Consider the following 27,755-nt stretch of genomic DNA (forward strand, 5'->3'; position numbering starts at 1 on the left):
ACCAGCGTGCTGATAATTTGCTGACATAGGCACTTAGAATGATCTAACCTTTTTTGGGCTTATTATTTACCAGCGTGCTGATAATTTATTACTATTTATCCACACTTTTGTCACATTTTTTCACAACTTATTTTTTAACTTAAGGGCATAGCGCCAAATCTATTTCCCCTTCTCCCAGGCTCTGTCCATGCCCGCTTGGCAGAAACTGAGCAGACACAGACCTGTCTTTAGCAAACTCTGCTCAGATCAGCAGGGGGTTCAGCTGACAGATCCCCTGCTGATCTAATCGGAGTCCATCTCGTGTAAAAGGGGTCTATGCACTGCAGTAACGCATGTTACTGTATTGCATTGCCATTCTTATGTGTTTTTGGCTGTATTATGGTGTAAACATACAGTTGTTTTCTATGTGCCCTTGCATTGAGCCTGTGATATACGTGAACAAGTTCTTATGGAAATACAATCATGTACATCCCACATATAGCATCGGTTCCATTTTTGCTGTTTTTCCATAAAACAGCTCCATTGTGTCACTATGCCAAATACACGAGCCATTGTCGGCTGTACATCACCTATTTATTTTCTAGTATAGTTTCTGGAAAGCATTTTCCACTCACTAGGCCATAATGGCAGCATGCAGTCCTAGCTAGCAGCAGAAAGCCTGAGCACCTACACAGCAATCTCCCATTGTAATGACAGCCTTGTTTCCATAGGAACTGAGGGAGGGAGATTGCAGTTGCAGGCTCCATGAGCTCATGTTCTGTCTGCCTCCCTAGAAGGAGGAGGGGAGGGGTCCTTTGCCTGCTTGTCTGCCATCCAGCCATCCTCAGCATCATCACACAAGCACAGCTGCTGATGTGTTCCTCATCCAGCCATGGATTCAGGATTCAGGCTGCTCAGCTTTCATCTCTGCCCCTCTTCAACATGGTGAGCCCTCTCTGTCTTTTATGTCATGTCAATGCATTTTTTAGATTTCATTATTACAATGGACATCAATGGTGCAGCTAGCTGTGCTGCTCGCTTGTTGTAATATTTTAGTATTATTATTTTTTTCTCTTAACATCTTACATAAGCTTCCTTTATGATAGGGCATCTTGTAATATTGGTGATGTGGCGTGCATACCCTTGTGGGTTTATGTGCTTGCTAATGCTAGCTACACTGGGCCTCACCTTCATTCTCCTCTGAAGACATCCCCAGAGATTCTATGCTAATATGTTATCCGCTCATGTGCAACAATTTTTATTTCAGCTTCAGTATACAGCAGCATTGCAAGCAGCACACCCAAACAAACCGTATTGTAATAAGAAAGGATCCGATAAAGGATTCTGATATTTTATATTTAGGGAAATGACTGACGTATGTATAGCCAATCACTATAGGAAGTAAGTGCAGCATCTCAGTGACCTATAAAGAGACCCTTTTGGATGCTGAAATATTTTACCCATGTCATATCATCTGCCCTGCAGCTTATGCGGCCATTGAGCTGGCTCGCACTGCGATAGGCCGTCTTCATTTACCCTTTTTAATGGTGTGACATTTTTATGCATTTATTTTCTAATTCATTTACTTTGACGTTTTGACATGCCACTGATATTTTTTTACCTTTATATGGTGGCATGCGGCATTAAAATGTGTATATTTGTCATTCAAAAAAAAAAAAAAATTCTTAAAAAAATAAAATAAATGCATTCTTTTTTTTAAAGGTGTATATTTGTAAGAATGAGAAATAATTATAATACCGTTGTAGCTTTATGGTGCAGATAGAACATACTGTTCTTGGTTACATTGTCCTCTTTGTAGTAGCAGAGCACTTTTGCCTGTCACGTGTTTGCCATTTACTGGTGCCTATTGATTTGTGCTGTAAATATTGCCTTGGCGGTATGCCATGTATGTGAATGGGGGGGGGGGGGGGGCTCTTCTCTATATGCTATTTCTATGTGTAGTGTTAGGTACACATTGTCGTTCTTGAATGCTTGGCCTTTTTTTCTCAGTGTAGATGAATAATGATGTTATATATCATTTATGATTTTCAGTCTTTTATGGTGTCTTGCGTGATAACAAAACCTGATCCTTATATGTTATGTGAATTTATTTATGACTTCTAAAATTTAGCTGTGAGATTTTAGATCTTAAAAGCAGAACTAAAGGCTACAATTCAAAAAAATTGAGAACAGGCAGGTCTTTATTGCAGAAGAGACATGCAATGTTTCTTCTGCAATAGAATTCACTTACCTGCCTGTTTGCGATCGAGTTGCGATTGCGCAGCTCAGTTTACAGTCCGGTTCTGTGCCATGATGACTGCATAGCCCCCAACTGTCTCTGATTTCGAGGGACTGTCCCTGATTTGGAACAAAGTCCCTTTGTCCCTCTTCCCTCCTTATTTGTCCCTTATTTTAGTCTGATCTATATATTTGTATATAAAATGCACTTTTTATCTTTTACCACTTCCCTCCCGGCCTATAGCAAAATGACATCCAGGTGGTGGTTCCGTTATCCTGACTGGGTGTCATATGACGTCCAGCAGGACAACTGCCGGCGTGCAAACGTGGGGGTGGTGTTTGACACACCGCACCAGAGATCTCAGTAAAGAGTCTGTCCAATCACGGGTAATCACAGTGTAAACAGGAAGAGACGTTTATCAGCTTTTCCTCACTAGCGTCTGACAGGCGCGAGTAGAGCAGAGTCAATCAACAGCTCTCCTGACAGGGGGGTCTGTGCTGATTGTTTATCAGTGCAGCCCCCCCCCCTCCCCACAGATGCCCAGACTGGACCACCAGGGATGCCGCCAGGACCACCCGCCACACATTGATGAGCAGGTTTGCCACCCAAGGCCTCCTGGGATGCCACACAGTGCTCTAAAAGATGCCAATTAGTGACCACAAATGGTGCCAGTCAGTGCCCACTATGAATGCCTGCCAGATGTCTCATCAGTGATGCCCATCAGTGCCACCCATCAGTATCCATTAGTGCCCCATCATCAGTGTCCATCAGTGCCACCTACCAGTGTCCATCCATGCCTATCTATCAGTGCCCATCTGTGCCACCCATAAGTAACCCATCAGTGTAGCCTTTTAGTGCCCATCAGTGCTGCATACCATTGCCACCTATTAGTGCCACCTCATCAGTGGCAGTGCCACCTTATTGTTGGTGCCTTATCAGTGCCACCTTATCAGTGCCCGTCAGTGCAGCCTCCTCAGTGAAGGGGAAAACTTACTTATTTACAAAATCGTATAACAGAAACGTTTTTTCCCCCCAAATTTTCAGTCTTTTTTTATTTGTTGCGGAAAAAATAAAAACCCCAGCAGTGATCAAATACCACCAAAAGAAAGCTATACTTGTGGAAACAAAATGATACAAATATATATTTGGCTACAGTGTAGCATGACTGCGCAATTGTCATTCAAAGTGGGACAGTGCTGAAAGCTAAAAATTGTCCTGGGCAGGAAGAGGCGAAAGTGCCTGGTATTTAGGTGGTTAAAAAAGCATTTCCCAGTGCTAAATCTTTCATCCAATTTTTGGATTGCCGCACTTGTAAATTTCAAAAGCCAGTATAAAGGAGTAGTAGTGGTACAAAATAGCACTTGTGGGGTTTAACTAATCCTTTTTTTTTTTTTATAACTCCCCTTTAAGGGGGCATGGCAGGGGGGTGTCCTATGTCTACAGACTTTTTCTAATAGGTGTCCCTCATTCCCATCTCTAAAAGTTGGAGGGTATGTGACTGCACTCCTGCACATGCACAGAAGTGAAAACATACTGCACTTGCCAATCAAGACATCCAAAGACTAGCACCCGGAAGAAGTCGGAGCAAAGATGTCAGCGAGGGACCTCACGGTGTTGGATCATTTGGAGCATACGTGAGTATTTCTATCTTTAGTTCTACTTTAACAAGGAACTTCACTGTGCCTGAATCCCCCTGCCCAAGAAAAAAAGGCCTAAAGTAGGGTACACACTATGAGAAAATCAGAAGAAAAATTCCATACAAGGCACAATCATTTGAATTTCGTATAGTGTGTACTCACTTTTCGACATCCGACTCAGGCTTTCCAAACCAAAATTTCCAAAGGGACAACAGTCAGGTACAAAAGACCAATAAACAACAAAAAAAATCTTTGTCGTACAAGAATTTTCATACATTATTTCCATCCTTGGTTCCAACTTGCTGTAAAAAAATTAAGGAAAACAGAAGATAGTTCGTCCAATTTTCTTATAGTGTGTACCCACCTTAACAATGATCTCTGTCTCAAAATAAAATAAAAACATACATACTAGTCAATGGAGTTCAGCAATTTTTTGGTTGAAACAGAGGTTCTCCCTTCACACCTCTGCCATGTTTACTGGAGATCAAGCTTACATGCACACATGCCACAAGTCCTTCCATGTCCAATCGTAGTGTGGCAGACCCCTCATGACATGTCTACACATGCCCAACATTTCGCAAACAGCTATTTTGATGATTTATTTATTTATGGTAATTATATAGCACAGTTAATTTATGCAGCGCTTTGCACATATAGTACATTCACATCAGTCCCTACCCTCAAGGAGCTTACAATCTAAGGTCCCTAACTTACATTCATACACATACTGCGGCCAATTTAGACAAGAATCAATTAACCTACCATCATGTTTTTGGAGGAAAGACACACAGGCACAGGGAGAACATGTAAACTTCAGGCAAGTAGTGTTATGGCTGGGATTGGGATTCGAACTAACGACCATAGTGCTGCTAGGCAAAAGTGCTAATCACTTAGCCACTGTGCTGCCCTGCTATATCACATGTTCCAGGAGCAACTATGTCAGGGATGCATAGACACACCAAAGGGATCTTTGCCAGTACTCTGTCACTGTCTGCTCATGCAGGCAGGCTGTGATATAATCCTGGCCTAGGCCAAGATTTAGAAATTAAAAACAAAAAATACAGATAAAAGTTTTTATTTTTTGAATATTTTTAAACTAATGTGTAATAGGGGGGGGGGGGGGGGGGGGAGAGGAACTTATAAAAATGAGTAAAGTTCTGCTTTTTTTTCCATAAAGGCCTATATGCAGTGTAGTTACCAGCTTTAGAATGAATCCCATGGTAAAGGCATGTGCACATTCATACTCAACACCTGTCAGCTTTTGCTGTGTGAAATAAAACTACGGCCATTCTTGACACAAGGGGGCGCTTAATGTATTAAGAAGATTGAAAGATGTTTTTTTTATTGGTTACTGCACTTTCCTCCTCTGTGTCTTAATAAAGAAGAGTAAAAGCCACCAACAAAAACATACATAATGTCAAATGATCAGTATTTTTGGCTGTGACTGTGGTGGCCATCAATCAATGCAGTAAGCTTGCAGTTTAAAGTGGTTATTAAGCCTTAACATTTTTTTATCTGTGCATTCCGTGCAACACAGCTTTATCGTATTTACTAAGCTAAATGCAACTTTTACATTGCTAAGTGAATAATGAGGTTGAAGTTTAATCTGCTTTTGTTTTGCCTTCCATGGTTCCTCTCTTCCCTCTAATAAACAAGCTTGTCCTAAACAGGGGCTAGGATGCCAATTTCGTTTTTTGCTGCGCTGTAGTTAGCTCAGACTGATTATATAGTTGTCAACTGTTTTTCCATAAGCTTGGGTTGGCTTGCGATTTCTCACTGTTGCCAGGAGATATCACAGTATCACAGTATTATATAATATTTAGACTTCCTTCAGCCAATCCAGTAGGAGGTTTGTGCCACATGTGCATGCTGGGGGAGAGTATAAATATCTGGGACAGGCCATGTGCTCACTCTCTTTCCCTGGGCTGAGGCCTGAGGAGGTGCTGCTAGATGGAGCTCTGCTGTTAGGCCCTGTTTTGGACACTAATGTGTGCTGAAGGGGTCCTGACTGGTCTGGAGGATACTGTGTCAAGGAGGAGGCACTTTGCTGGATAAAGGCAGGAAGAAGGTTGATCTCTCAGAAGGATCTTGTGACTCACTTGGAGGATGCACTGAAATTTGGGAATGCGTTTACAGTGTTGCCGGGTTGGCTTAAAGATTCTGACACTGTGAAGCTGGACATTGATCTGGATTTGGAACATCTGTAAGAGATCTGCTGTGATATCTGGGATCCCTAATGCCACGTACACACGATCAAACAAGCGGGTGGAAAAGTCCGGCAAACTCAAGTCCGCCGGACAATCCCCCCATGTGTAGCCTCTGGCATACTTTTTCGAAAGTACGGCGGACTTAGAAAGTAGTTTTACACTCCAATCTTCCCGCCGGACTCGCATTTCGGCGGACAATCCGGCCGTGTGTATGCCAGTCCGCCGTACTTTTGAAATGAACAGACTTTTCCCGCCCGGAGAAAAGTCCGCTCATTTCGAGCGGGTCTCCGGGTAGGCGGGGCCCGGGAAGGATACGTCACTGGCCCCGCCGCCTGGAATGGACTTAAAGGGGAACCCCAACGCCGGAAAAAAATCGGCGTGGGGGTCCCCCCAGGTCCACATCAGACCCTTGTCCGAGCATGCTACCCGGCCGGCTAGGAAAGGGGGGGGCGAGCGAGCGCCCCCCTCCTGAGCCGTACCAGGCCGCGTGCCCTCAACATGGGGGGTGCCTTGGGGAAGGGGGGCCGCGCGGCCCCCCCACCCCAAAGCACCTTGTCCCCATGTTGATGAGGACAAGGGCCTCTTCCAGACAACCCTGGCCGTTGGTTGTCGGGGTCTGCGGGCGGGGGGCTTATCGGAATCCGGGAGCCCCCTTTAATAAGGGGGCCCCCGGATACCGGCCCCCCACCCTATGTGAATGAGTATGGGGTACAATGTACCCCTACCCATTCACCTGTAAAATAAAGTACAAAAAAAACACAACACACAAGGGTTAAAATAGTTTATTGCACAGCTCCGGGGGTCTTCCGTCTTCGGAGGTCTTCTCGCCGGACTCCTCCACTATCTTCTTGTAGCTTTTTTACTAGCGGAGGAGCCCGGCTTTCTTCCTCGCCGCCGCCCTTCTTGTCCCCCTCTTCGGTTCTTCTGCCGGGCCACCGCGCCTTCTTCTAGCTCTTTTACAGGTCTTCCCGGTCTTCTGCCGCCGCCGCCTTCTGTTCTTCTGTCCTTTTCTTCTTCTTCTTCTTCTTCTTCTTCTTCAGATGTTGCCTCGCCGAGTCCTCCGCTCACAATGACGGGGACCGGGCACGCGGCGACTTATATAGGGACAAGGGGCGGGGTCTTCGGTTGATGTCACATGGGTTGATGTCACATGGTGACAGTCCCAGCATCCTCCAGGACTGTGACATCGTAAGGGGGCGGGGTCACCATGTGACATCAACCCATGTGACATCAACCGAAGACCCCGCCCCTTGTCCCTATATAAGTCGCCGCGTGCCCGGTCCCCGTCATTGAGGACTCGGCGAGGCAACATCTGAAGAAGAAGAAGAAGAAAAGGACAGAAGAACGGAAGGCGGCGGCGGCGGCGGCGGCAGAAGACCGGGCCACCGCCTGTAAAAGAGCTAGAAGAAGGCGCGGAGCTACAAGAAGATAGTCCGGCGAGAAGACCCCCAAAGACGGAAGACCCCCGGAGCTGTGCAATAAACTATTTTAACCCTTGTGTGTTGTGTTTTTTTTTTGTACTTTATTTTACAGGTGAATGGGTAGGGGTACATTGTACCCCATACTCATTCACATAGGGTGGGGGGCCCCCTTATTAAAGGGGGCTCCCGGATTCCGATAAGCCCCCCGCCCGCAGACCCCGACAACCAACGGCCAGGGTTGTCGGGAAGAGGCCCTTGTCCTCATCAACATGGGGACAAGGTGCTTTGGGGTGGGGGGGCGCGCGGCCCCCCCTTCCCCAAGGCACCCCCCCATGTTGAGGGCACGCGGCCTGGTACGGCTCAGGAGGGGGGTGCTCGCTCGCCCCCCCTTTCCTAGCCGGCCGGGTAGCGTGCTCGGACAAGGGTCTGATGTGGACCTGGGGGGACCCCCGCGCCGATTTTTTTCGACGTTGGGGTTCCCATTTAAGTCCATAACAGGCGGCGGGGCCAGCGACGTATCCTTCGCGGGCCTCCCCTACCTGGAGACGCGCTCGAAATGAGCGGACTTTCCTCCGCGTGTGTGGGCAAGTCCGTTCATTTCAAAAGTAGGGCGGATAGTACGGCGGACTTAGTTCGCCGTATTAGTCCGCTGAAAAAGTGCCGTGTGTGGGCAAGTAGCCCGTTCGGAAAGTCCGACGGACAGTCTGGCGGGAAGTCCGCCAGACTAAGTACGTCGGACAGACGGCTACATGTGTACGCGGCTTAACCCTCACCTCCTTAACTGTTCCGTAATAAAACTTTAAAAAACAAAAGTGACTTGTGGCCAATATTCTTTCTTGGTCACCTCATTTTTGCTATGGACTCAGCCCTGGGGTGACACGATAGCTCACCCCTGCCTCTGGAGGTGCTATCCTACCTTTGTGCTTGTTGTGTATGGACCTTGTTTGCTTTTAATTTCTGGGTGCACCAATTGGAAGTAAACATTGTTTAAAAAGCACATTTCACTTTGTGTATATATACAAACATTTAATGACTGGTCTGGTTGGTCAGCTTCAAAGTGTGTCTCTAGCCCAACCAATTTTTGATAGAGAAAGTTTTTGGTGGTCAAGTTGGATAGGTTGCCCTTCACTTTTTTTCTTGATGATAAAACAGGAAATCTCTCCAAAGAATAGGGGAATGTCCAGATTAGACAGTTTTGACCAGATCAGGTGTCCCTATTGAAACATTTTCATTAGATCCTGTTCTGGTGACTGTTAAATTTAGATTTTCAATTGCTTTTTGAATACCAGGGCCAATATAGAGAGTGAAAAATGAAAGTGTAATACTGCGCTGTCCCTCGAAATGATAAACAGCAGCTAGCACTGCAAATAGACAATTGCAAAGATAATAATGTAAAAATAGAAGTGCAGCACTAAAAACACGTCTCAAAAATGAACTAAGATGTTGTGAGTCTCACACTTAATAATAAAGAATGTGTGGAACTTTGATTAGATAAGTTCACAGTGATAATGCATCAATAATGAAAAGCAAATAAACAAATCATTTTTCCTCTCACACTCCAAAATCATGCTGGTAGGTTAATCAGTTCCTGTCTATAAAATTGTCCCTAGTATGTGTATGTGTTTGTAAGCGTGTCAAGATCTTTCGGGGTAAATGACCACCAAATATCGAGATGCAACTCAACTCAACATACTACCCACTGCCGTATACTCTGCACTCCTCTCCCTTAGATTATCGTTATATTATTGTCTGTGTGAGTTAAGCAAGCCCAACCGTTTGAGGAGCGAGGGTCACTTTAGCATCTTGGTAACCGGTCATGGGCCACAATGAGCGTAGCGGGCAGATGGCAGGTCTGTGTCCACTCTGCATAAGTAGAGCAGACACGGATGCAGCCTGCTCTACCCTAAGGGACCTCCGATCTGCCTACACAGAAGGGGACAGATCCCCTTCTGTTTTTTTAAGCAGATAGGCGGGTGTAAGCAGACAAGAGTCTGTTTACATCTGCCGATCTATAGAGGTGAATGGAGGGTCCGCCTGAAAAACAGACAGGCAGACCTGATCTGACCGATCGTGTGAAAGGGGCCTAAGGCTGCTTTCACACTGATGCACAGCAGTTTACCTGCATCTCAACTGACCTTGATCTTCACTTCTTCCTCAAGATTCCTGCAGCTGGTAGTTCCTGTCCCCCAGTTGGTCATAACTGGTGGCTGCTGCTGGCTGTCCTCCAGGGCTGGTACTGCTGGCTGGTACTGCTGCTGGGTACTGCCTGATGGTACTTCTGGCAGATACCGCTGGCTGGTACTGCTGGCATGTACTGGTACTGCTTGCTGGTACTGCTGGTGGGTACTGGTGCTGCTGGCTGGTACTGGTACTGCTGATGGGTACTGGTACTGCTGGCGGGTACGGGTACTAGTGCTGCTGGCTAGTACTTCTGGTGGGTACTGGTACTGCTGGTAGGTGTTGGTACTGCTGGCTGCTACTGCTGGCTGGTACTACTGGTGGGTATTGGTACTGCTGGGTGTTACTGGTTCTGCTGGCGAGTACTGCTGGCGGGTACTGGTACTGCTGGCGGGTACTGGTACTGCTGGTGGGTACTGCTGGTGGGTACGGGTATGGCTGGCGGGTACTGGTACTGCTGGTTGGTATTGGTACTGCTGGCTGGTACTGGTACTGCTGGTGGGTGCTGGTACTGCTGGCAGGTACTGGTACTGCTGGCTGGTACTGCTTGTGGGCACTGCTGGTGGGTACTGGTACTGCTGGCTGGTACTGATACTGCTGGCAGGTACTGGTACGCTGGCTGGTAGTGCTGGTGGGTACTGGTGGCTGGTACTGGTGACTGGTACTGCAGACTGGTACTGGTACTGTTGGCTGGTACTGGTACTGCTGGCAGGTACTGATACTGCTGGCTGGTACTGCTGGTGAGTACTGATACTGCTGGTGGGTATTGGTACTGCTGGCTGGTACTGGTACTGCTGGCAGGTACTGCTGGCTGGTACTGATACTGCTGGTGGGTCCTGGTACTGCTGGGGAGTACTGGTACTGCTGGCTGGTACTTCTGGTGGGTACTGATACTGGTGGCTGGTATTGCTGGCTGGTACAGGTGACTGGTACTGCTGGGTGGTACTGGTGACTGGTACTGGTGACTGGTACTGGCACTGCTGCAGCAGAGAGCAGAGCCGATGCTTCCTGTCACAGGTGGAGCACATGTGGTATCACTCCGCCTGGGAAGGAGCCGGTGCTATACAGGAAGCATCAGCTCTGCTTCCTTTAGCGGCAGTTCCGTTATTCACGCTGATCCTCGGACCGACCCGCCATCTCAGAGCAAGACGTGGTGGGCCACATCGGAGGGCCCCACGGGCCAGTGGTTGAGCACCCCTGCCATAGATGATTAGAATCTAGCCTGGTTTAGCAGGGACCGGCTAAGATTCAAACCATCTAGAGGTGCACCCCTAAACTCTGCACTCTGTACATAGCGCACCTCTGTGCTTCTTTGGTAAGAATAAAATACAAAATATGCATTGAAAAGTTTTTTCTTTATTTTATCTTAGAATTTTTTGAGATATGACTACCAAATGTTAAGTATCTTTTTTTATTTTTATTTCATGGACGAAATGTGAGAAATAACATCTATATCACACAATCATTCCATAAACACATGCCACATAAACTGCATATAATTTAAGAAAAATATGCTTATAAAATAGTTTACCATTTGCCAATAAAAAAAAAAATCTGGTCACCTTAATCTAAACATGTCAGCTCTCCTGGGAAGATTCACACATTTCAGATTATCATAAAATTCAGGTCTTTGCTCCATCAAAATGGTTTACAATAATACTTGTCATATACCCCTATTACCCAAATATTTCTAGTTTGGAAGGGCACAGCCAATTAAAAATACAGTAGAGGAGAAGATCTGAAGGTTAAAAGGGAGGATGAGGAGTGGAAATGCTTGTATAGTTTAGGACTCCTGCTGCCAGTCTGAAGATTTGTAAGCTACAGAATAATTTCTGCTTCTTCTAGATTTCCCCTGACAATCCCCTCTCTTCGTGTGGTTTACCGTATTAAACTGGCAGAAATACTCAGCATGATCTCTGCTTCTATTACAATCCAAGTGATACTGATTCATTATACACTATACAGGAGAACCTGGTGCAATCAGTTGATGGTAAAGCAACCCTTTCATAAAAGCCACTCTGTTCAGGAGAAATTCATAGGGAAACTGACACTTCTGGTAGTGTCAATCCTCTGGGTACCCATGGCTCTTACTGGTTCCTCCTGTAAGTGTCAGTATCAGTACCGACTTCAGCAAAACATTTCTACTGAATGGAATTCCACTCTGACCTCCAGAGTAGCGGAAAAAAGCTACCAATCGAGAAATGCTAATTCACTGCAGAAACAGATTCCTTCATCCACACAAACAAGGTGAATCTCCCAACCGGGAAATTGTATTCTGACAGAATACACTGGTCAGCGATATAAGATGTCCTTTCGTCAGAAGCAAATTAAACAATGGAGGTTATTTATGATATGCAAATCCACTTTGTACTACAAGTGCAGACTACAAGTGCAAAGTGCACTTGAAATTGCACTGAAAGTGCACTTGGAAGTGCAGTCGCTGTAAATATAAGGGATAGATCTGAAATGAGGGGAAGCTCTGCTGATTTTATCATCCAATCATGTGCAAGCTAAAATGCTGTTTTTTATTTCCCTTGCATGTCCCCCTCGGATCTACAGTGACTGCACTTCCAAGTGCACTTTCAGTGCAATTTCAAGTGCATGTTGCACTTGTAGTTTTCACTTGCAGTGCAAAGTGGATTTGCATTTCTTAAATAACCCCCAATGTCTTCTGTCGAGTGGGGAAGCCCACACACTGTTCGAAATGTATTTGGCCCCTGCTACACTGCCTGAATTTCATACATTCATACTTCCCGACCGGCTCACGCAGATATACTGCAGCAGAAGGGAACGTACAGGCAGATTAACATACCTGTATGTTGCCCTTTAAGAGGTGGCTCGCGGGTGCACGCCCGCCGGGAGCTCCATAACCGTGATCACGGATCCTGCGGACCCGATGTCTGTGGGCATACCCGCGATCGTCTCACGGTGAGGAAGAACGGGGAGATTCTAATGTATACAAGCATCTCCCTGTTCTGCCTAGTGACACTGTCATCACTGATCAGCTCTCCCTGTATTCGAGAGCACAGATCAGTGACGTGTAACACACTGCCCCCCCCCCCACAGTTAGAATCACTCCCTAGGACACACTTAACCCCTACAGCACCACCTAGTGGTTAACCCCTTCACTGCCAGTGACATTTTTACAGTAATTAATGCAATTTTTTTATCATTGATCGCTGTATTAATGCCAATGGTCCCAAAATGTGTCAAAATGGTCCGATGTCGCAGTCACGATAAAAATCACTGATCGCCGCCATTACTAGTAAAAAAACAAAATTATCAATAAAAATGCAATAAAACTATCCCCTATTTTGTATACGCTATAACTTTTGCGCAGACCAATCAATAAACGCTTATTGCAATTTTTTTTACCAAAAATATGAAGAAGAATACGTATCAGCCTAAACTGAGGAAAAAAGTATTTTAAAATATTTTTTGGGGATATTTAATATAGCAAATAGTAAGACATAATGAATTTTTTTTATTTATAGCACAAAAAATAAAAACCGCCGAGGGGATCAAATACTATCAAAAGAAGGCTCTGTTTGTGGTAAAAAAAAAGGACGGCAATTTTGTTTGGGAGCCACGTCGCACGACCGTGCAATTGTCAGTTAAAGCGACGCAGTGCAGAATTGCAAAAAGTGCTCTGGTCAGGAAGGGGGTAAACTCTTCCAGGCTGAAGTGGTTAACACATGACTTTTACAGTCCTTTCACATTCGTATATATCATTGCACATGCACCCTAACGTGGTATTTTATGCAACGTGTGCATTGTGGTGTGCCGTGGCAGGCAACTGTACTCGTGAATGTGTGTGTTCAAAAGTGAACGGCACATCAAACTGTGCAGTGGGGGACATTTACTGAAACTGAAGCAGCAGTCCATAGTAACCAATCAGCTTTTAGTTTCAGTTTTTTCGGCTAAAGTGTATCTATGGTCAAAATGTAAGGTCGTATATTCATTTCCACATTATATTTAAATTATTTCTAGCCTACCCCTAATACTTTGAATAATCTTGACGTTTCTAAACTTACTTTGTGAAGATCCTCACATATTCACTTCCTTGAATTTTATAACACATATTTACTATCCTCTGTGAATAGATACTGCTGTGTCACACATTTCACAGGGCCTGGCTTCCAGGGTGGATAAAAATTTGATATTTTTTTATTTATATCTGATTTTTTTATTTACGGTATTTTTAATCATATTTATTTTAATAAAATGCTTTTGGAGTAAAACGCTATCTAAAGATAGTTTTCTATTTAAGATACATTAATAATTTAGTTTATTCAGCATGAAATAGAGCTTATTTATGTAGCATGAGGCTGTATATTCTGCAATAATTACATTTTTTGGTAAACTAATTGAATGAATCCAAGCTCTGCAAGCTGAGATAACATGCACTCCATTAATGCATTCACATAATGCATTCACACAATTTCGTATGAGATACAACAAAGTTCGGGAATATCCTTTTATCCCATTGCTTTGCAAATCTATATACACTACAAACTGTATGTATCTTCTACCCGGCAAGGTCCAGCAGCATCTGCTGGACCTTCAGCCGGGCATTTACAGCACATGCGCCACTAATGTACAGGTTAAGGAGATATTCATTTTAGGTAAAATGTAAAAATAAGGGTATACAACCGCTTTAAATCAAGCATTTTTACTAGTGATTTAAATCATGATTTAACCACTTCAGCCCCGGACCATTTTGCTGGTCAAAGACCAGACCACTTTTTGCGATTCGGCACTGCGTCACTTTAACTGACAATTGCGTGGTCATGCTACGTGGCTCCCAAACAAAATGGACGTCCTTTTTTTCCCACAAATAGAGCTTTCTTTTGGTGATATTTGATCACCCCTGTGGTTTTTCTTTTTTGAGCTATAAACAAAAATAGAGCGACAATTTTGAAAAAAACGCATTATTTTTTACTTTTTGTTATGATAAATATCCCCCAAAAATATATATAAAAACATTTTTTCCCCTCAGTTTAGGCCGATACATATTCTATTACATATTTTTGGTAAAAAAAATTGCAATAAGCGATTATTGATTGGTTTGCGCAAAAGTTATAACGTTTACAAAATAGGGGATCGTTTTTATGGCATTTTTATTAATAATTTTTTTTTTTTACTAGTAATGGCGGCGATCAGCGATTTTTATTGTGACTGCGACATTATGGCGGACACATCGGACATTTTTGGGACCATTGTCATTTATACAGCAATCACTGCTATATAAATGCAGTGATTCCGGTGTAAATGACACTGGCAGTGAAGGGGTTAACCAGTGGGTGGCAGTGTAGGGGTTAAGTGTTCCTAGGGGTGTGTTACTAACTGTTGGGGGCTGGGCTTTCATTTAGTGAACACTGATCTCTGCTCCATTCACATGTAGCAGAGATCAGCGTCACTAGTTGCTAGGCAGAACGGTGAGATGCTGTTTACAATGGCATCTCTCCGTTCAGCCGCCCCGTGAGACGATTGCGGGTATGCCCGCGGCGATCGAGTCCGCGGGACCCACAGCTCACAGGGGGTCCCGACCAGCACGCGAGCATGACAGGGCGGCATTAGAGATTGGACGTACCTGTACACCAATATACCTGCCCGTGCCATTCTGCCGACGTACATCGGCGTGCGCTGGTCGGGAACCAGTTAAATTGTGATTTAAATTCAATGCACCCTGCTGCCTTCTGACCTACAGAGATGCTGAGAGAAGGACTTCAACCACTTCCATACAGGGCCTATTCTGGCACTCCTCTCCTACATGTTGCTAGAAAGTTACTCAGAACCCCCAAACATTATATATATATATTTAAGCAGACTCCCTAGGGCATAAAATGGCGGTCATTTCAACTTTTTATCTCGCACAATATTTTTGCAAAACAATTTTTCCAACTTTTTTGGGGAAAAAGAACAGTTTCATGATTTAAAAAAATAACAAAACAGTAAAGTTAGCCCAATTTTTTTATATAATGTGAAAGATGATGTTACGCCAAGTAAATAGATACCTGACATGTCATGCTCTAGTGACCAGACGTGACGTCTGGTCACTAGAAATCTCTATGATCGCCATCCGGCGGCGGCGGATTCTCTCTCCCCGATGGCATGGGAGAGCCCCGGAGAAGCACCGTAGAGCAGCGGGGGAGGGGGGGGGGATGTCCCCTCCTGTTGCCTGTAAGATTGAGCTAGCGGCTGAACTGCCTCTATGATTGTTCTTACGGTGCGCAGAATTGCTGGATGAAAAAAAGAATATCTGAATGATGCCTGTAGCTGCAGGCATCATTCAGATATTCCCACTGAAATTCAAGGACGTCATATGACAGGCTTGCACTGGAAGTGGTTAAATAACAGGAGGTAAATAAAAATGTAAAAGGTTAAAAAAAAAAGTAGTTACAGCACCCCTTTCACACTGAGGCATTTTTAAAAAACAAATTCAAAAAACCTTCTCTGTGCAGCAGCCCCCCAATACTTACCTGAGCCCCATCGCAATCCAGGGATGTGCACAAAATCCTCAGCTGTTTGGGGACTCTCACTCCGCGCCAGCTGCTGTCATTCACACCCAATGAGCCAATGAGGAGAGAGAGGGGATGGGGCTGAGAGTGAATGGACATGCAGAGCAGCAGCTTGGGAGCGAGCTTCTCCGGTGCCCCGTAGCAAGCTGCTTGCTCTGGGGGCACTTGGCAAGAGGGAGGAGCCAGGAGCACCGGCAAGGGATCCAAGAAGAGCAGGTGAGTATGACATGTTTGTTATTTAAAATAAAAAATGAGAGCCTTTACTATATCACTTTAAGGCTTGTTCTTTGTACTGGGCTAATCACTTAGGTCCGTTCACGACATACCCAAAATGAGTGTTCCCACTACGTGATTTTGTGGAGCAATTTGCACATAATTTTGCGCGACCAGTAGGGACAGCCCATGCATTTGACCTGCACAGGTTCGTTTTGTGTTTTTTTTTTTTTTTTTTGATTAACAAAAAAGCTGTATTATTGGAAAATGATTTTGTTACATGGGTTGTTCCTTCAGAAAGAATGCACAAGTTTTCTGTGGATCCCCATGCAAGCAGGTTCTTTCATGTCACTTAAGATGCAATCACTGCACAGACACAGCCGCAGCTCCCAATTCGACATCCGTGCAGGTGCACGACCTCTAACGCACACTGTCTGTGTTCGTGCACCCACACAGATGTAAAATTGGGAGCAGTGGATGTCTCCTTGCTGCCGCAGCGTTTCAGTTGACATGAATGCATGAATGGAACTGCCTGCATGGGAATGAACAGAACACCTGTATATTCCCATGCAGGTAAACACGGCTCTCACACGGGCTTAAGCTGTAGTTCATCCATGTGAATGAGGCCTTAATGAAATGTAATTAATTACTGAATAAGCACTTACTCATGTGAGCTTTTTTAGCCTTCCCAAATGACTTTCCCTGCTTAACACAGCAATACCTGCTGGCTTAGTAGAAGCATGCTAGTGAAACAAGGTCACTATTAAATGATCTGTTTATACCTCAAGGCACGGATTATGGAAGCTGAATACAAACACATTGCTTCAGGAAGATTTCTAATTGTTGCCATAGTAATTGAAATGATAAAATGGAAGGCCGATGTCTCTTGAGAGTTGCAAGACAAGCAGTGAATGGCATCATGTGTGCTTTTTTCCTTTCTTACAGCTGTCCGTTTCCGCATATACTGAGATTGCTTTGTAATGGTGTTTCTCTGTGCCTTGTTAATGGGAACTTCCCGGTTCTGATGTACTTAGAATTCAGGCTTTTTCTTGGTAGTGTTGGCCTAGTGATGGCCAGTGTGGCCTCAGGTACAGTGATGGCTTTTTTCATACGAGAACTGTATCATTAAAAAATGATTTTGTTGCATGGGTGGGTCCTTTCAGAACAGTTCTTTCCATTCTAGCAGAAAATGCAATTGTATTTGACATTTTTTTTCTACAATGATTTATGAGTAAAATAATATTTGAAACAATTAAATATAGGATCAATTGATTCTTTACTGTAACTTTTATGCTGTCAAAACCACCCCAATTTGTCTTTAAAAAAAAAAGAAATTTTTTTTTCTATGTTTTGCTTAGCAAAACATGGAGGCTGTTTACATTTTTATTTTTTAAATCAATAAAGTTTTTATTGAAAAATATTGTTGCGTACACGTCATTTTAACAAGAATCCAGGGGTTTTAACAGAGATTCAGTACAATTTTTTGGGACGTTCAACGGTTTCATAATGGCATTTGAATAAGCAAAATATTTCGAACCACATTGGTGAATGATGAGCAGATTCTACGCCACATTGACTCTTCTTGAAAGGATAAATCTATCTATAGAGGAGCCTGTCCAAGATCAGATCAGTCGGAGAAAGGCCCGGAGTATCAAGCCAAGGTGACCATAATGTTTGAAATTTATGTGAGCTACCCCTCCCCGTTTATATTTTTGAGGATAACATGAAATTCCAGTTAGTCAGTATAGTACTAGACATCAGCATAGTATAGGATTTTTTTTTTAATTAAATTTTTTTATATATAGTCAGTGCTAAGTGGTAAAAAGACAGCCAGCAAAAAAAGGTGAAATAAAAACCCCTAAAAGCTACTGTATCTGAAGGTAGATTGCAGTCTCCTGTGATCTCAAAACATATAACAAATGATTCTGTTTCAGTATGTTGACTTATTTGTGCAATTAAATTATGAACATTATGTAAATAATAGCCACAAAATATACAAACGTGCTTGAAAATCAATATTATAAAACGATAGCTTAAATAAATTCCTGCAGCGTTATTACTCATGCAATAGTAACTGCAGTGCTGTGCACTCTTAAAATTCACCAAATTGATCGCAAAAAATATATACATAACAAAATATATATATAACCATAACTGTCTATTTAAACAATATGCTAGTCCAAGTGTAGAGAAAAAAATTTCTAAATAAAGTAATAAAGTTCTGCATTCTCCATTTCCTGTTTATGGTGCCACACCAGTAAGTGAATTACACACTGACCAGAAATAAATAAATACACACACATATATATATATATATATATATATATATATATATATATATATATATATATATATATATATATATATATATATATATATATATATATATATATATACATACACAGCATCTCACAAAAGTGAGTAAACCCCTTACATTTTTGTAAATATTTTATTATATATTTTCATGTGACAACACTGAAGAAATTACACTTTGCTACAATGTAAAGTAGTGAGTGTACAGCTTGTATAACAGTGTAAATTTGCTATCCCCTCAAAATAACTCACCACACAGCCATTAATGTATAAACCGCTGGCAACAAAAGTGAGTGCACTCTAAGTGAAAATGTCCAAATTGGGCCCAAAGTGTCAATATTTTGTGTGCCCACCATTATTTTCCAGAACTGCCTTAACTCTCTTGGGCATGGAGTTCACCAGAGCTTCACAGGTTGTCACTGGAGTCCTCTTCCACGCCTCCATAACGACATCACGGAGCTAGTGACAAATCTGCCGCAGAGACCACTTTTATCTGAAAGCGGACCTCCAACGGGGACACTTGACCCATGTTCCATGTTTGGCACACGTCCTAAATTTGGTGGTGCAAAGTGTTTCTTGACTAAGTACCCAGATCTCCTGAGGCAGGCCAGAAAAGTCTGTGGTCATTTCCGCCGGTCATACAATGCCAGTGCTCGGCTGGCTGACATTCAAAGGGAATGCAACCTGCCCACCAGGTGGAACTCAACGTTGACAATGCTGCAGCAGCTGCACACACAGCAGAGTACCTGCGTGAGTATGGCACCATGACAGGGTCAGGGGAGCTTGGCTTATTTTTGGCACACCAGTGGCTATTTATCAAGGATGCATGCACTGTCCTGTCACTATTTTAGGAGGCCACAAGGATAGTGAGCAGCGACAATGCATGCATCAGTGATACTGTCCCACTAGTCTTCCTGCTGGAGCACACTCTTCATGGAATCATGGACAGGGCACTTGAGGCAGAAAAGCGGGAGAAAGAGGAGGACTTCCTGTCAAAAGCCCGTCAAACATACAGGAAGAAGAGGAGGAGGAGGGTTGTGTCAGCATGGATGTAGAGGATAACAATCAGCAGCAGTCTTCAAGGGATGGCATTCAGTCCCCAGAAACCCAAGGAGTTGTACATGGCTGGGAGGAGGTAGTTACGGATAATGCGATCCTTAGTGACCCATAGGACTCAGAATCGAATGCCTCTGCAAACTTACGCTGCATGGCCTCCCTGATTCTGCAAAGCCTGCGAAAGGACCCTAGGATTTGTGGTCTCAAGAAGAGGGATAATTACTGGCTGACAACCCTTCTTGATCCACGTTGCAAGGCTAAAGTTGCAGAACTCATCCTGCCTTTGCAGAGGGAGCAGAGGATGAAGCATCTTCAGGAGGCCTTGAAGAAAGGTTTGTGTAACGCATTTCCAGACCCTAGGAGGTTACCATTTCCTGGTGCTGGACAACGTGTTGCTGAGGCTTCAATCAGTCAGAGGAAGAGAGGTGGAGAAGGTGGCCGGCTAACCGATGCCTTTGAACAATTTTTCAGTCAGTGCCAAGGTCTGATCGGTTCAAGCAACCATTGCTAGCATCTGCATTATATGGTGCAGGAATATCTAGGGGCAATAGCAGACTTGGAGACCTTTCCAACAGAGCATCCACTGGGATACTGGGTCTTGAGAATGGACCACTGGCCAGAACTTGCTCAATATGCAATCTATCTACTGACCTGTCATTACAATTTGTGATATAATATTTAACAGCAGGGCCCGTTCCTGCACCCAATGAGTAACTGTGAGGGGTTATAGTGTTCTGGTGCCACCAAAACCAAAGGCCCAATTTTTCTGCCGCTTTTTTAATGGGCATGTAATTACAAATTTTTTATATAATATTTCACAGTAGGGCCCGTTCCTGCGCCCAACAAGAATAACTGTGAGGGGTTACAGTGTTCTGGCACCACCAACACCTATGGCCCAATTTTTCTGCAGAGTATATAGAGCAGGTCGTATAGTATATATATTGCTGTTCAGAGTATATAGTGCCTGGGGAACCCCCATGCCATTTTTTTTTATATTTCATGCAGACCTGAAGGGCCTGGTATGGATTTGGGGGGGCATCCACGCCTTTTTTTTTTTTTTTTTGTATTTTTGGCGCGGGATTCCCCTTAATATTCATACCAGTCCCAAAGGGCCTGGTAATGGACTGGAGGGGGAACCCATGCCATTTTTTTCAATGATTTGTATCTATTATGCGTGATAAGACAATACATTACAGCTGCAAGCAGTTTTAGATGAAATTTTTTCCTTTAGAAATGTAATTTTGCTCTGGTACTGTTATAAACATGGGAAAGATGCGCTACTTTACATGCAGATTAAGGAGACCCCCCAGGCACGATAATATAATATTTAAAGAGGGATTTCACTGTGAAAAAAATTATTAAAAGCCAGCAGCTACAAATACTGCAGCTGCTGACTTTTTATAAATGGACACTCACCTGTCCCAGGATCAAGCGATGTCGGCAGCCGAGGCAAATCGATCGCTCGGCTCTCGGCTGCTGCCGCCGCCATTCTAGGTGAGAGAATCAGGAAGTGAAGCGTTGCAGCTTCACTTCCCGGTTCCCTACTGCACATGCGTGAGTCGCGCAGCGCAATAGGAATTGTCTGCGCTTTCTCTGGGACCCGTGTGTGTCCCAGCAGACAGCGCACAGGGACAGGAAGAGGCATAGACTCCCGTGGGAGTCTGTGCCCAGAAGTGGGTGCAAATACCTGTCTTAGACAGGTATCTGCACCCCCCCCCCCCCTGAAAGGTGCGAATTGTGACACCGGAGGGGGGGAGGGTTCCGAGTGGAGCCTGTCCTGTTAAACCACTGTATAGTCTTGGCCACCATGCTGCAGCTCAGTTTCAGAGTCTTGACAATCTTCTTATAGCCTAGGCTATCTTTATGTAGAGAAACAATTATTTTTTTCAGATCCTCAGAGAGTTCTTTTCCATGAGGTGCCATGTTGAACTTCCAGTGATCAGTATGAGAGAGTGAGAGCGATAACATCAAATTTAACACATCTACTCCCCATTCACATATGAGATCTTTTTTTATTTTTTTTTATTCTTTATTTCTTTGCAAGAACAAAATAATATGTAGGTTATTACGACTATTATACATAAGAAACACTTTCTCATAACCGTATCTTGCCATTTTTATAAACAAAACAAAACAATATCCATACGATATCAATACCGTATCAATTCCCCTCAACGATTCCCAACCTTCTCTTTAGGAGAGAAAAAAAAAAAGGGGGGGGGGGAGAGAGAGAAGAATAAAGCAGAAAGAGGATTGGGAAGAGGGAGAAAAAAGGAGGAGTCCGACATCACCCTTCCAATAGGTAGGGTTTACATCACTCAGCCATTTGATTTAGTCCTCAGTTTCCTCACCAATCAGCCTCTTTCCTTCCTCTGACTGTAAAAATATTTCCCATGGAGCCCAGACTTGCGCTATAGCCTCCCTTTTCTCGGGAGGCATCGGGATCAGACTCTCCAAGATCCCAATTTTCCTAACTTTATTTAACCATTGCGAGATTCGTGGAGGACCCGTTTCTTTCCAACAAATGGTGATGCAGTTTTTAGCTGCATTCACCAAGTGACATAGCATTGAGTTCTTGTATCTTTCTAATGGGATGTGTATACATTGTAATAGAAAAAAGGCCGGATCTTCCTCAAGATGATATTCAGTAAACAATTGAGAAATTTTCCGAACCTCTTCCCAAAACTGTCTAATCACAATCTCACATCTGAGATCAAACTAACGAATCACAGGACATTGGGAAGGGAAAATGGCTAATTGGGCCCAATTTGGACATTTTCCCTTTGTTTAGACATTATTGGCCTAATTAATAAATTAATGTGTTGAGTTACTGTCTACTTTACATTGTAGCAAAGTGTAATTTCTTTAGTGTTGTCACATGAAAAGTTATAATAAAATATTTACAAAAATGTGAGGGGTGTACTCATTTTTGTCAGATACTGTATATAAAGCGTACCTGTATAGCCACTCAGGAGCCGATGCAGCAGGGTGTGGTGATAGCACTAGAGCTCCATCCTATGTGTTTAGTCTAATATAACATCTTCAGGGGCCTCTAAAAACTGACCTTTGCCATGTTTATGTAGCTCACTCTAATTCTGATAACAAGCTAATTGTGCTTAAGCCCTACCAAAGTAAATGGATAGAGCGCTGATATTAGTAGATGTAAAAAACATCCAATGGACAACATACTACTCAAGAAATTGTTTATAGACAAAATATTAATTTGGAAATATAGAAACCAAGTTAAAAAAATATATAAGGACTAAGAGCTTGTATAAACATTGAAGAATGACAATTAAAATTCAGATATGGAAATTAAATAAAACCAGATAAACATTATCGTGGATAACCAATATCCCTGATGATAAAACCACTGCTTAAAATATAAATAGTTCAATACAGAGATATATATCGCTACTACTCATAGATTCTACTTCTATTTCTTTTATTTCTTAATTAGAAATAAATACATTTAAAAATCAAAATATAACCAATATTTAAAATAAACCCATCATGCAAAATAACGGAATATATATTTCTTCCATACTGTAATTATCTTGTATCTATAAAACAGTTAATGTCCCATTCTATGTTTAGGCCATGTAGTGCACATTTTTTATTTGAAAATCCAGCACATTTCCTTTTTTGAAATCTCTCTGATCCAGTTACAGTAACTCCTATCCATTGTGAATGTAAATATCTTTTCCAATAAACTTAAGACCCTTAGGCCGCGTACACACGCGGGGACTGTCTGCCGAAACTAAGTTCGTCAAACAGTCCGCTCAAACTTTTGAATGAACGAACACGCCCACACACGGCACTTTTTGAGCGGACAAATACGGCAAACTTTGTTCGTCGTACTAAGTCCGCGCAACTTTTGAAATGAACGGACTCGCCCACACACGAGGCAACAGTCCGCTCATTTCGAGCGCGTGTGCAGGTAGGCAGGGCCCGCGACGGAGACGTCGCGGGCTCCGCCGCCTGGAATGTACTTAAAGGGGAACTCCAACGCCGAAAAAAATCGGCGTGGGGGTCCCCCCAAAGTCCACAACAGACCCTTGTCCGAGCACGCTACCCGGCCGGCCAGGAAAGGGGGCGAGCGAGCGTGCCCCCCCTCCCGAGCCGTACCAGGCCGCGTGCCCTCAACATGGGGGGTGCCTTGGGGAAGGGGGGGCCGCGCGGCCCCCCCACCACAAAGCACCTTGTCCCCATGTTGATGAGAACAAGGGCCTCTTCCCGACAACCCTGGCCGTTGGTTGTCGGGGTCTGCGGGCGGGGGGCTTATCGGAATCCGCGAGCCCCCTTTAATAAGGGGGCCCCCGGATACCGGCCCCCCACCCTATGTGAATGAGTATGGGGTACAATGTACCCCTACCCATTCACCTGTGAAAAAAAGTACAAAAAAAAACACAACACAGGGAAAAAATATTTTATTGCACAGCTCCGGGGGTCTTCCGTCTTCGGGGGTCTTCTCGCTGGACTCCTCCGCTATCTTCTTGTAGCTCTTTTGCTAGCGGAGGAGTCCGGCTTTCTTCCTCCCCGCCGCCGGCCTCTTCTCCCGACTTCGGGGGTCTTGTCCCCCTCTTCGGTTCTTCTGCCGGGCCACCGCACCTTCTTATAGCTCTTTTACAGGCGGTGGCCCGGTCTTCTGTCGCCGCTGTCGCCTTCCGGTCGCCTTCCGTTCTTCTTCTTGTTCTTCTTCTCCAGGAGATGTTGACACGTCGCTCTCTCCGGCCGGAATGGCAGAGCCGCGCTGTGCGGCCACTTATATAGTGACAATGGGGCGGTGTCACATGGTATATGTCACATGGGTTGGTCACATGGTGACCCCGCCCCCTTACGATGTCATAGTCCCCATGTGACATCAACCCATGTGACCAACCCATGTGACATATACCATGTGACACCGCCCCATTGTCACTATATAAGTGGCCGCACAGCGCGGCTCTGCCATTCCGGCCGGAGAGAGCGACGTGTCAACATCTCCTGGAGAAGAAGAACAAGAAGAAGAAGAACAAGAAGAAGAAGAACGGAAGAAGAACGGAAGGCGACAGCGGCGACAGAAGACCGGGCCACCGCCTGTAAAAGAGCTATAAGAAGGCGCGGTGGCCCGGCAGAAGAACCGAAGAGGGGGACAAGACCCCCGAAGTCGGGAGAAGAGGCCGGCGGCGGGGAGGAAGAAAGCCGGACTCCTCCGCTAGCAAAAGAGCTACAAGAAGATAGCGGAGGAGTCCGGCGAGAAGACCCCCGAAGACGGAAGACCCCCGGAGCTGTGCAATAAAATATTTTATCTCGTGTGTTGTGTTTTTTTTTTGGGTACTTTTATTTTACAGGGGAATGGGTAGGGGTACATTGTACCCCATACTCATTCACATAGGGTGGGGGGCCGGTATCCGGGGGCCCCCTTATTAAAGGGGGCTCCCGGATTCCGATAAGCCCCCCGCCCGCAGACCCCGACAACCAACGGCCAGGGTTGTCGGGAAGAGGCCCTTGTCCTCATCAACATGGGGACAAGGTGCTTTGGGGTGGGGGGGCCGCGCGGCCCCCCTTCCCCAAGGCACCCCCCATGTTGAGGGCATGCGGCCTGGTACGGCTCGGGAGGGGGGGCGCGCTCGCTCGCCCCCCTTTCCTGGCCGGCCGGGTAGCGTGCTCGGACAAGGGTCTGTTGTGGACTTTGGGGGGGACCCCCACGCCGATTTTTTTCGGCGTTGGGGTTCCCCTTTAAGTCCATACCAGGCGGCGGGGCCCGTGACGTCTCCTTCACGGGCCCCGCCTACCTGGAGACGCGCTCGAAATGAGCAGACTTTCCTCCGAGCGGGAACAGTTTGCTCATTTCGAAAGTGGCCTACACACGGGCAGACTGTCCGCTCAAACCAAGTTTCAGCGGACAGTTTTTCGGAATTTCCGAAAAACTTTGTTCGTCAAACTGTCCGCTGAAATTGTCCGCTGAAGCCCCACACACGAGCGGACTGTCCGCTGAAACACTGTTCAGCGGACAAAGTTGAGCGAACAGTCCGCCCGTGTGTACGCAGCCTTAGGGTTTCTCTGATGGTATTTTCTAAAGTGTGCTGTATTCTCTCCTCATGTGGTACGCATGTTCTCATAAATGAGGACAAGGTGCTTTGGGGGGGACCCCAAAACACCCTCCCTATTTGTTATATTTATTAATAAAATTGCAAGAATTTCCCATATCAAACAAAAGCACAGATTATTGTTGGTGAGAGGCAAATCTTAAACTGGCACAGTACTTTTTTGGCCTGAAGTGGTTGGGTAGCAGTATTTGAATCTAATCAGAATCTTTATTTAATTTTTCTAGGGCAGAGTTAAGAATAGATTATTAGGGGCTGCTCGTTTTGGAGAGACAAGCTAATCATAGTTCAATCACACTGTTGGTTGAACTGGATGAACTTGTATATATTTTTTTAGCCTGATTATGTAATCATGTTACAGCTCATGTGAATAGAATTTGAGATGATCCCAGGGCCCTCTGCCTTCACATGACCACACTAACTAAAACCCAGTATAAAAAATGGCTACTTATCCACCTTATTAGAGATGTGCCGAACACCCCCCTGTTTGGTTTGCACCAGAACTCCCGAAAAGGGGAAAAGTTCTGACCCGAAAGGCAAACCCCATTGAAGTCTATGGGAGCCAAACAGGAAAATTGCCCATTTTGAAGGCTTATATGCAAGTAATTGGTCGTAAAAGGTGTATAGGAGTCCGGGTACTGCCCTGGAGGGCATGTATCATTGCAAAACATTTTCTTAAAAACTATTGTTTTTTATAGGAGCAGTGATTTTTATAATGCTTAAAGTGCAACAATAAAAATTAAAAATTCCTTTAAATATAGTGCCAGTTTGGTGGGTGGTAAAACCCCATAGTTAAGACGTGTTTCTTTCACCCCCCACCCCAAGCGCACCTCTTTAGCTGCAGTGGCCAGGGGTGTACACATGTCACAGCAGGAGTTCTACACCCGGTCATGGTTGGTGGATATAGCACCTGCCAAGCATGACCCATTTAAGTGAATGAGGCCACTCTGCAAGTATCCTGCAACTGTGTGCAGTACAAAAAACAAGGGGTTAAAGCAGGCAGCATTGTGTTGCTTTCTCACCACCTGAGCTTAAAAGCCATGATTGTCATGCAAGGCAAGCGATTGGGCCACAGTAGTATGGCAATTAGAGGTTTAAATCAGGTGTGAGGAGGCAACACAGGGTGACATTGTACCCGACTGCCATGAGTTCACATAGATCTCCACCTCTTTAAGGTTGCCAACCCCTGATCTACAGCAAGGACAGCCACAGAAAACTACTGGCCAATTTCTCTTTGCCAGCCAAAGCAGGTCTATTACTGTTTGAAGAAAAAGCATGTGTTGCTGTTAAAGCCACCTAAGAGAAAAAAATTATTTTTCCAAACTGAAAGGAATCAGATATATTTTTTTTAAATGTGAGTAGCTTTATTGGAGCAATTTCATTGTGACTTGTTGCAATGGCAATAATGTATTTATCATATTTATCTTATCTTATTGAGGTGATGATGCTGTATGTTATCCAAGCTAAATGTAAAAAATGAAAAAAAAAAATCACAGCCAAATATGCCTGTGTACACTGTGGTGGTCAGTTCTGCAATACCACATACAGCTTCATGGCATGTTGTTTAAAGGATTTCCGTATTTCTAATGGTGCCCTCAAAACCCCACGAAGGCCCCCTTCTTATGTTTTTTTCATCCTTGATGTGTTCCATGACTGTGCCCTACTTCTCATGCTTTTTTTTGACAATAGTTTTCCTACTACCCCTAAAAGAATTTAATGCCAAGATTTGCCTCTAAGTTCGGGTTCTTTGAATTTCAAACAAGATTTGCCAAACCTTTAAGCAATCAAACTTAGCCAGATTCGCCTATCACTAGCGCCAACAAATATCATATTATTATTATAAATTTCTATTTATTTTTTGTTTTTTTATCCCTTCTAAATTGCAATTAGATCTTTGAACAT

At 44.3% G+C, this 27,755-nt stretch overlaps 1 protein-coding gene across 5 annotated transcripts in view; it reads left to right on the forward strand.

Annotated features, from left to right (window-relative positions):
• The first annotated feature begins 729 nt into the window (after window positions 1–729).
• The window catches only part of JAKMIP2 (janus kinase and microtubule interacting protein 2), a 189,614-nt gene continuing 162,588 nt past the window's right edge, over window positions 730–27,755 (forward strand). For 3 of the 5 annotated variants that reach the window (XM_077472951.1, XM_077472950.1, XM_077472952.1), the window contains exon 1: window positions 731–924. The gene's annotated coding sequence lies outside the window, so the exon portion shown is untranslated. Of the gene's footprint in view, window positions 925–27,755 lie in introns of all 5 variants that reach the window. The other 2 variants (XM_077472953.1, XM_077472954.1) reach the window with 1 other exon arrangement.

The sequence above is a fragment of the Lithobates pipiens genome, unplaced genomic scaffold (genome assembly GCF_037356315.1).
Source record: "Lithobates pipiens isolate NorthernLeopardFrog02 unplaced genomic scaffold, aLitPip1_a1.2 Scaffold_8, whole genome shotgun sequence".
NCBI lineage: Eukaryota > Metazoa > Chordata > Amphibia > Anura > Ranidae > Lithobates > Lithobates pipiens.